General features: G+C 36.7%; 1 protein-coding gene across 1 annotated transcript in view; it reads left to right on the top strand.

The window, feature by feature from the left end:
- The first annotated feature begins 46 nt into the window (after positions 1-46).
- Positions 47-10781, top strand: part of FAM227B (family with sequence similarity 227 member B) — a 221168-nt gene continuing 210433 nt past the window's right edge. The window contains exon 1 of the mRNA XM_043920925.1: positions 47-199. The gene's annotated coding sequence lies outside the window, so the exon portion shown is untranslated. The remainder of the gene's footprint in view (positions 200-10781) is intronic.

Below are 10781 nucleotides of genomic sequence, written 5' to 3'. Positions count from 1 at the left end.
GGGGTTAGAGGCAAAGTCCCGCCCCAGCTTTTCCAAGCTGTCGGTGTGGTGTCACCCTTTTCCGGAGAGAAGTAATGGAGAACCAGGACCCTGGTCCGTGAGGCCTGGCCTCACATCCCGCCAGCGCTGCTCTGAGCTCCCTCCTGAGACTGGCCGGGACCGCGGAAGGGGGACGCGGTTCTCGAAATACAGTATCAAGGTGTAGTTGCAGTGCGTTGTGAAAATGCTGTTCCTACAGAACACTTTCCCATTTGCCAATCCCTAAAATATTTTAGTCTTGAGAACTTTGTTCTATTACTTTTTTTTTTTTTAATGGCTGTGTCCAGAGAAGTAGTTCGTATGCTATATAGTAAGGAAAGCTGTTAGAAAAATTATATCTGATAATGAGGTCTATTTTAAAAGTACAGACTCACGCAGAGTTGGGACTACTTTGTGCACTTTTCCAATCCGAAATTAAGCATAGTATGCGGATAGATTATTAAACCATTTTTCCTTGCCCCACCCCAAAGAAAATCTGTAGAGAAGGAATGCTTGTTGACAGTTGTGAGATTTAAAAACACATTGGCCAGATCTTGAGCAATGTATTTATTGAATACTATGAATTTAGCAGTTGAGAGTTAAAAGACAGAATGTTGCCTTAGGCAGGGGTCCCCAGTCTCCAGGATCTAATACCTAATAATCTGAATTGGAGCTAATATAATAATAGAAATAAAGCACACAATAGTGTAATGCACTTGAATCATCCTGAACCCACCCCCACCTCCCCCACCCCAGTTCTTGGGAAAATTATTTTCCACCAAACTGGTCCCTGGTGCCAAAAATGTTGGACCTACAGTATCAAGTTAAGCATGCATAATAGAGAAAATACCATATGGCTAATAAATTATAGGAATTTCAAAAGAACTGAGAATGAATTGGTCAGTGAAGGGCTATTGGCTGGATTTGAGTAAAGCTCTGAAGAATTATTATGGTTTCGTACAGTGTTCGAATCAAAGGAAAGGTGTGGATCCCATTGGTGGAGGTCCCAGTTGTAATTAAGGAAATTTAGTGACAACTACACTTTTTAAAAAAAGAAATCGTCTAGTTTGGAAAAGCAGTGCATGGCACTTGGTAAGGTTAAGTATTACTTTGTGGAGTTTTAAAGTATATATGTATGCATGTATATGTACACTAGGTCATGTTTATAAAATGCATTTCTCATTGTGTGTTTCTTTTTTAAAATGTTTGGAAGCCACCGCTTTAAGAAAGGGAAATAGGAGAATCAATAGCAAAGTCATCAAGCCAGTAAGTAATTTATCATTTTAAACTAATTTAATTCAAGTGCACAGATTAAAAAGCAAATGATGCTATTTCTTTATCAGAGTGAGTACTGGGTTACTATTACTATGTGATACATTACTCCAAAATATGCTGTCTTAAAATAATCATTTTACTATGTTAATGAGTCTTGTGTTCAGCGGAGCGTAGAGGGACAAATTTTTTCTGATAATTCAGCTATGAAGACTGTGAATGCTAGCAGAGGTCCAGTGTGTAGCCTCTTCATGTGGCCTGGGCTTCCCCCCATGGTACGGCAGCAGAATAACCAGAACCAGACTGCTTACGCCTAGGGCTCCAAAACCAAGTGTTGCCTGAACAAGGCAGAAACTACATGTTGTTTTTCTAACCTAGTCCCCAAGAGAAACAGCATTATTTCTCTCACATTCTTTTGATTGTAAGTGAGTTTGAAGGCAGGTCCAAATTTTAGGAGAGGGGACATAGATGCCACTTCTCAAAATACCGTCAAGGCATTTGTGACTGCTTTTTAAAAAACCAACACCAAATTTACTGCTGTCACCGAAAACCCCAAATTTCAGTGATTTAATACAGTAGATTTTTATTTCTCACAAGAAATTCATTGTGGATGTTACTAGTCAGATAAAGTGTTACACTTAAGAACGTAAGTTTCTTTTTTAGTTTTAGTGGTTCTGCTGTTTCCTGTGACTTGGGGTTCACAGCTTACCTGACAAGAGAAAAAGCACAGTGAATCACATAGGAAGTTTTAGAGGTCAGCCCTAAAAAAGGCATATGTAACTTTGCCCACATTTCATTGGCCAGTTTAATCCAAGGTCCTTTAACTGCAAGGGAGCCTGAGAAATGTAGACAAATGTACAGATATTGGTGAGAAATAACAGTTTGCCACATTCTAAGTTTTTAGCCAAAAGCCCTGTCGTCCCCAACCCCTCTGCTAGATTTCATTTTTTCATTAGTTATCTATTTTATACGTAATATCAATACTGTATGTATTGGTACTTACATACAGTATGTATCCCAGTCTCCGAATTTCCCCCAATCCCCCTTCCTCTTTGGTATCTATATGTTTGTTCTCTACGTCTATGTCTGTATTTCTTCTTTGCAAATAGAATCACCATTACCATTTTTCTACATTACACATGTATCATTAATATGTAATATTTTCCTCATTCCAACTTACTTCACTGTGTATGACACTCTCTAGGTGCCTCCGCATTTCTACAAATGACCCAATTTTGTTCCTTTTTATGGCTAAGTAATATTCCATTGTGTATATGTACCACATCTTCTTTATACATTGCCCTGTTGATGGAAATTTAGGTTGCTTTCATCTCCTGGCTATTGTAAATAGTGCTTCAGTGGACATTGGAGTGCATGTATCTTTTTGAATTATGGCTTTCTTTGAGTGTATGCCCAGTAGTGGAATTGCTGGGTTATATGCTAGTTCAATTTTTAGTTTTTTAAATAACCTCCATACTTTTCTTAAAAGGAAAATTTTTTTCAAGTATTTTCAATTGTTCTGTTATTTATTTCATATGTCAAAATATACTACAGTTTCTTGATTTTTTTCACTCTCCAAAATTATCTGTTAACTTTCTCCTTTAGAAGTCAATCATAAAGCTCTTTTATAACACCACTCCCAAGTCTGAACATTCCTTCTCTCCCCCACACTCTTATTATCCTTTCATATCTCAATATGGTAGTCTCACAGTTTTTGTTTAAAGTAACATTTTTATATATTATTCAACCCTGAACCACATATGATCACATTAACTTTTAATACAACCTTTTATTTCTTTGCCTTAATAATTGTCATGTTCTCTCTACTTATTAATAATCTATCCTCAGAAACTCTGCCAAAGTAACAAAACATTGCAATCAAACATATTGATTAATCCAGCTTATTTTGTTTTCCTTCTAGATATTCTCTCTAGAGCATTTCAACCTCTAATTCATTCAGTATTGGTTGCTTTTACCAATTCAATACTGCTTTCCTGTGTTAGATCCCTTGTTCCTTTTTCTTTGCATAATCCTTTGTTTTTCTGAAACATATCTTCTAGTAGTTTCCTGAGAAAAGGTAAATGAGAGTATTGTAGACAGCATAATAACCACCCTCAATGCAGATCCTATTGATATGTTTTCCTGTGTGGCAGAAGGAACTTTGTACATGTGATTAAGTTAAGGATCCTGCAATAAGGAAATTACAGGATTATCTAGGTGGGTTCAACATAATCATAAGTGTCCCTATAAAATGGATTACAAGAGGTCAGAAAGGGGAGAAGATACTATACTACTGGCTTTGAGGTTGAAAGAAGGAGCTAAGGAGCAAAGCAGTGTAGGGGGCTCCTAGAAGCTGCAAAAGGTGAGGAAACAGATTCTCCCCTAGAACCTCCAGAAGGAGTATAGTTCTGCAGACCCATTTCAGGCCTCTGACCTCCAGATCTGGGAGATAAGTAAACCTGTGTTGATTTAAGTAGTTAAGTTTGCAGTAATTTGATAGAGCAGATATGTGAAAGTAACATAGAGAAAAATGGTGATTTTTTTTAAATTGGCTTAAAAATCTGAAACATGCCATGTATTTAATTGATGGGCTGTCTGTATTTATACTTGAATTTCTAGGTTGAAAGTCATTTTCTGGAAATAATCATCTAAATTCTTATCTTTTAACCTCTGATTCTTAACTTTAACACTTTTATTCTAGTTTCCAGAACATTTCTTCAGCTTCCTCCCCATAAACATTTTGTTGACTAATTAATTTATATCATTATATTTGTACCTTTTATTTTTTCCCTATTGCCTCATAAAATACTGTTTTTTTCTTTCTGGGATGCATTATTTTATCATCTCTCTCTAAGAATCTTAAAGACATTTTAAAAGTTTCCTTCTGTTCCCTATACTATCTGTATCCTCTCAGATTTTATTTTCAGTTATCTTCTCCAATTTCTATTTTTTAATTTTTATCTTTTTTGATATTTTGCAGCTGTTCCTTAAATATCTAATAAGCCTTGGATTTCTGTTTGTATTGAAGAATAAAGATTAAAATAGTGATATAAAGCTCAATGTGTCTTCATAAGAGGATCAGATTTTTCATTGGAAAATTTTCAAACATCTGTAGAATAAAAGGCACTAATGACAATAAGAACAGAAATCAATGAAAGTGAAAACAAATGTGCACTAGAGGAAAGCAACAGGCCAAAATCGGTTCTTTGAAAAGATTAATAAAATTGAAAAGCCTTAAACTGACCAAGTCAAAAGAGAAAACTCAAACTACAAATATCAGGAATGAAAGTGGTAATATCCTACACGTGATAAAAATAATAAGAGGGTATTAAGAACAAATATTTATATCAAGGTATTTGACATTTTTTGCTTTCCTTGAAAAATACAACTTACCAAAACTGATAAAAAAGGAAATAAACAATTTCAATGACTGTGTCAATTTTGAGAAATTGCATCTATGTTAGTCTGCTCTAGCTGCTATAATAGAATACTACAGACTTGGTAACTTAACAGAAATTTATTTTCTCACAGTTGTGGAGGCCTGAAGTCTAAAACCAAGTTGCTGTCAGTGTTGGTTTCTGGTGAGACCTTTCTTTCTGGCTTCTAGATGGCTGCTTTCTCACTGTGTCCTCACATAGCCTTTGCGCATGCATGGAGACAAAGATCCCCATGGTGCCTCTTACTCTTATAAGAATAGCACTCTCCTTGAACTAAGGCCCCACCCTTAAGACTTCATTAAATTTAATTTCCTCTCCAAAGGCCCCATCTCCAAATATAGTCACATTGAGGGTTAGGTCTTCAAGGTAGGCCCTAGGGAAGAACATAAAGTCTGAAATGAAGACTTCACTGGATCACCTAACAGCATTACTTATCCAAACTGACAAACAATGGAAAAAAGTTTGGAAAAAAACCCAGCAATCTTAATGACCTGTAGGACCATTTCAAACTATCTACCACAGATGCAGTTGGAGTCCCAGAAGGAAAGATGGGCAAAAGAAAAAAAACATTTGAATCAAAATGATGGATAATTATCCAAATTGATGAAAACTATAAATGGACATGTTCAGAAATTCAGCTAATCCAGACAGAATTAAGGAAGGAAGGAGAGGGGGGATTGGGGAAAGAGGGAGGGAGGGACAAACAACCCGATTGACTGCTGAAAACCAGTGATAAGGAGAATATTTTAAAAGCAGCCAGAGGAAAAGACACATCACATATAGGAGAACAAATATTAAATGATTAGAAATGTTCCTTTCCCCTTTGTTATTTGCAAGATTATGAGTAAAGTTGGTGTGGTTTCTTCCTTAAATCTTTGATAGAATTTACTTATGAAGCCATTTGAGTCTGGAGTTTTCTTTGTGAGATTTTCATTAAGAATTCTATTTCTTTAATTGTCATAAGTTATTCACCTTTTCTAGCCACCTAAGACAAATTAAAATGTATCCACAGAATTGTATGCATTTATAATAGCAAGTTTTTTTCTTAGCGCGAATCTTTTAACAAGTCAATGCATACACACACACACACTGGAATACTACTCAGCATTAATATTTGATGATCTTGGATATTTCTCAGAAATCTTATGTTGAACAAAAGAAACCAGATACAAAAGAGTATGCTATGTTATGGTTCCATTTTTATGAAAGTCTAGACCAGGCAAAGGTAATCTACAGCTAACTATAGTTGCATAAAGCAGATTAGTGTGGCCTAACACCAGTGGTGGGATATTTTTGCATGAAGTTGTAGGAATCAACAATAAAATAGCACAAGGAAACATTTTGGAAGTGATCTAAATGTCTGTTCATTCCAATCCCAAAGAAGAGCCATGCCAAAGAATTTTTAAACTACCGTACAATTGCGCTCCTTTCACATGCTAGCGAAGTTGTACTCAAAATCCTTCAAGCTAGGTTTCAGCAGTACATGAACCAAGAACTTCCAAATATACAAGCTGGGTTTAGAAAAGGCAGAGGAACCAGAGATCAAATTGCCAACATTCGTTGAGTCATGGAGAAAGCAGGGAATTCCAGAAAAACGTTTACTTCTGCTTCACTGACTATACAAAAGCCTCTGTGTGGATCACAGCAAACTATGAAAAATTCTTGAAGAGGTGGGAATAACAAACAATCTTACCTGCCTCCTGAGAAACCTGTATGCAGCTCAAGAAGCAACAGTTAGAACCACACAGGGAACAGCTGACTGGTTCAAAACTGGGAAAGGAGTACAGCAAGGCTGTATATTGTCTCCCTAGTTATTTAACTTATATGCAAAGTACATCATGCAAAATTCCTGGATGGATAAATCACAGGCTGGAATCAAGATTGCCAGTAGCAATATCAACAACCTCAGATATGAAGATGATACCACTCTAATGGCAGGAAGTGAAGAGGAACTAAAGAGCCTCTTGATGAGGGTGAAGGAGAGTGAAAAGGTTAGCTTGAAACTCAACATTCAAAAAAACTAAGATCGTGGCATCTGGTCCTATGAATTCATGGCAAATATAAAAGGAAAAAGTGGAAGCAATGACAGATTTTATTTTCTTGGACTCCAAAATCACTGTGGATGGTGACTGCAGCCATGAAATTAAAATACACCTGCTCCTAGGAAGGAAAGCTATCACAAACCTAGACAACATATTTTGAACTGTTGTGCTGGAGAAGATTCTTGAGAGTCCCTTGGACTGCAAGGAGATCCAACCAGTCCATCCTAAAGGAGATCACTCCTGGGTGTTCATTGGAAGGACTGATGCTGAAGCTGAAACTCCAATACTTTGGCCACCTCATGTGAAGAGTTGACTCATTGGAAAAGACCCTGATGCTAGGAGGGATTGGAGGCAGAAGAAGGGACGACAGAGGATGAGATGGCTGGATGGCATCACTGACTCGATGGACATGAGTTTGAGTAAACTCTGAGAGTTAGTGATGGACAGGGAGGCCTGGCATGCTGCGATTCATGGGGTTGCAATGAGTCGGACACGGCTGAGTGACTGAACTGAACTGAATTGAGACAGCATATTAAAAAACAGGTAGATACATCACTTTGCAGACAAAGGTTCATATAGTCAAAGCTGTGGTTTTTCTAGTAGTCATGTATGGATATGAGAGTTGGACCTCAAAGAAGGCTGAGCCCTGAAGAATTGATACTTTCCAATTGTGGTGCAGGAGAAAACTCTTAAGAGTCCCTTGCACAGCAAGGAGATCAAACCCGTCAATCCTAAAAGAAATTGACCCTGAATATTAACTGGAAGAACTAGTTCTGAAGCTCCAATAATTTGGCCACCTGATGCAAAAAGCCAACTCATTGGAAAAGACCCTGATGCTGGGAAAGACTGAAGGCAAAAGAAGGGGGCAGCTGAGGATGAGATGGTTAGATAATGTCACCAGTTCAATGAACATGAATTTGAGCAAACTCCAGGAGACAGTGGAGGACAGAGGCTGGCGTGCTATAGTCCATGGGGTCGCAAGAGTCAGATACAACTTAGACACTGAACAACAACAAAATGTTACACAATTTTTTTTCTTTAGCCACAGACTTTATTATTTGAATATTTGCAATTATGACTCTTTACACAAATTTTAATTTCTTACAAAACTCTACATTCCATATTGCTAGGTCACTTCACTCTGTTTTATGCCACATTTCCATCAAGAGGCATTTCCCCAAATCACAATCTGCCTGATTGTGTTTGTTGTTGTAGTTTAGTTGCTAAGTTGTGTCTGACTCTGCGACTCCGTGGACTGTAGCCTGTCAGGCTACTCTGTCTATGGGATTTCCCAGGCAAGAATACTAGAGTAGGTTGCCACTTCCTTCTCAAGGGTACATTTTTTAAAATGTTTATTTATCTAACTGTGCCAAGTCTTAGTTGTGGCATGAAGTATCTTTTAGTTGTGGCATGCAAAATCTTAGTTGTGGCATGAGGGATCTAGTTGCCTGAACCAGTACTGAACTCAAGCCCCCTGCTTTGGGAGCTCAGGGTCTTAGGCACTGGACCACCAGCGAAATCCCTAAATGCTGTACATTTTAACTGTAATGAAGGTTACATGGGTGTATGCATTTTTCACTTAAAATGGTAATTTTTTTACGTAGTAATTGTGTAGTAAGTAAATTATACCTCAATATAGGTGATTTAAACAGAAAAATCATTTATATTTCTATTAACTATCAAGAAACCATAGAAAAGGACATGTTTAAAATTCATTTGTGGCTTAAACATTTAAAACATACCATAAAATAGGAGTATACAATGGGATAAATCTAATGAAAGATTGAAAGATTGAAAAATCAATCCATACACTTAAGAGGTGTGCAATTTACTGTATGTGTGTTTTACTTTAACAAAAATATTAGCAAAAATATGTTGCACATATAACTTGATAAAAACAAGCCATAAATGAAACTATTATGTTAATATTAGAAATGTTAAAGTAGGCATGATTAAAGATATTTTAAAGGAATTGTGTAGATAAAAAGGATGTAGGAGATAATGAAGCAGAAGAAAGAGTTTAAGATAATTCAGACTTCAAACCTGGATAATTGTGAAACCTCTATAATTAAAAATAAGAATAAGGTTTATCTACTAAGGACTTGTGTTTCTAGCAATGATCATGAATTGTGTTTTGAAAATACTAGGTTTAAAGTTAAAATACCTAAATGTAAAATATTTTTGTTCAAGTCTTCTATGAATCTTGAGTAATGTGTCATTATTCTGAGTAAAAATCAGTTTAAACAATTACATAGAATCTAGAAATTCAGGCATTAAAGATTACCACACATCTCATAGCTCTGAATCCTACTCCACACTGATGATATATTAGAGACAATATTAAAGTATTATAACTGATTTTGGAATTCCAGGGTAAATCACACATGAGCATGACGTATCCTTTTTATACCTGACTTTCCTTAAGTTGCTAGTAATTTGCTAATGATATTTGTATCTGTGTTCTTGAGGGACATTTGGTTTATAATTTTCTTTTTTTTGTAATCTTCTTGTCAGATTTTGTTGTCAAAGTTATACTGGCTTTATAAGAAAGGATTCCCTCTATTTTTGAAAGTTGCTTTATCATCTTCTTTCAGTTTTGGTGATTATTGTTTTTAAGGATTTGCCCATTTCATGTAGGTTGTTAAATTACTGACACAAGTTTTAAATTATATGCCCCTAAGTCATTTAATCAGTATGGGTTCCCTAATGGCATCCTTTTCATCCTTCGTGGTATTGGTCATTTATTTTTTTCTCACATTTTTAAAATTCAACCTACTCAAGTATCTTTTTAAAAATCTTTTAAAAGACCAACTTTCAATTTGTTGAGTTCTCTATTTTCATATTTTTATTTTGTCTTCTCATATATTTTATTCCTTTTTCTACTTATTTTTAAATTCTTTTCAGTTTTTTTAGCTTTCTTAGCACTGTATTTTCCTCTAAGCATAGGCTTAGGTGTATCCCATAAAGATTGATACATTGTGTTTTCATTATCTTTCAGTTAGAAAATTTTCTAGTTTTTCTTATTGCTTCCTCTTTGAGCTAGAAATGGATTATTTAATATTTAAGGATTCTCTAGTTGTCTTTCGGAGAAGGCAATGGCACCCCACTCCAGTACTCTTGCCTGGAAAATCCCATGGATGGAGGAGCCTGGTAGGCTGCAGTCCATGGGGTCGCGAAGAGTCGGACACGACTGAGCGACTTCACTTTCACTTTTCACTTTCCTGCTTTGGAGAAGGAAATGGCAACCCACTCCCGTGTTCTTGCCTGGAGAATCCCAGGGAAGGGGGAGCCTGGTGGGCTGCCATCTATGGGGTCGCACAGAGTCGGACACTACTGATGCGACTTAGCAGCAGCAGCAGCAGCAGTTATCTTTTTGTTACTATTTTCTATTATGGTCAGAGAATATACCCTGAATGATTTCAATTATTAGGAATTTTTGAGTCTTGTCTTACAGTACAGTCCATCTTGGTGAAGGTTCCATGTTTTATTACTTAAAAAGACTGTGTATTCTACAGTTGTGAGATTTAGTTGTTCTATAAATATCAATTAGGTTAAGTTGCTTGATAATGTTGTTCAAATCTCCTGACTGATGTGTGTGTGTGTGTGTGTACTTGATTCATCAGTTACTCAAAGCAATATGCTAAAATCTCCAGCTATCACTGTGGTTTTGCCTGTTGTATGATCAGACCCCTCAAAATGGCAGTTCTCCTCTTCTTTGTATATCCCCTGCTCAACCAGTTCCTTCCCCAGCTGGTTATTATTCTAATCCTTGGACCAAAGTAGCTTTACCTGCTAGTTTATCAAGGGGAAACATTTGCCCTCATTAGCCAGTGGGGCTGCAAAGGACCCACCTCTGCTAGTTTACCTGGTAGCTAATAAGCCAATCTGAGGTTAATTGCCCCTGTAAAGGTGGCCTCCTTTTCCTGGAACAGTGAAGATTACTGCCATGTCCAGACTGCCTTTTGGGTTGAGGTGTAGCTCCAGGACTTTGGACTTGTAAGATTTCATACTG

The sequence above is a fragment of the Cervus elaphus genome, chromosome 12, assembly GCF_910594005.1.
Source record: "Cervus elaphus chromosome 12, mCerEla1.1, whole genome shotgun sequence".
In the NCBI taxonomy this organism is placed as follows: domain Eukaryota; kingdom Metazoa; phylum Chordata; class Mammalia; order Artiodactyla; family Cervidae; genus Cervus; species Cervus elaphus.
Note: the sequence above shows the minus strand (reverse complement) of the source record. Positions and strands in the feature narration are given on the sequence as shown.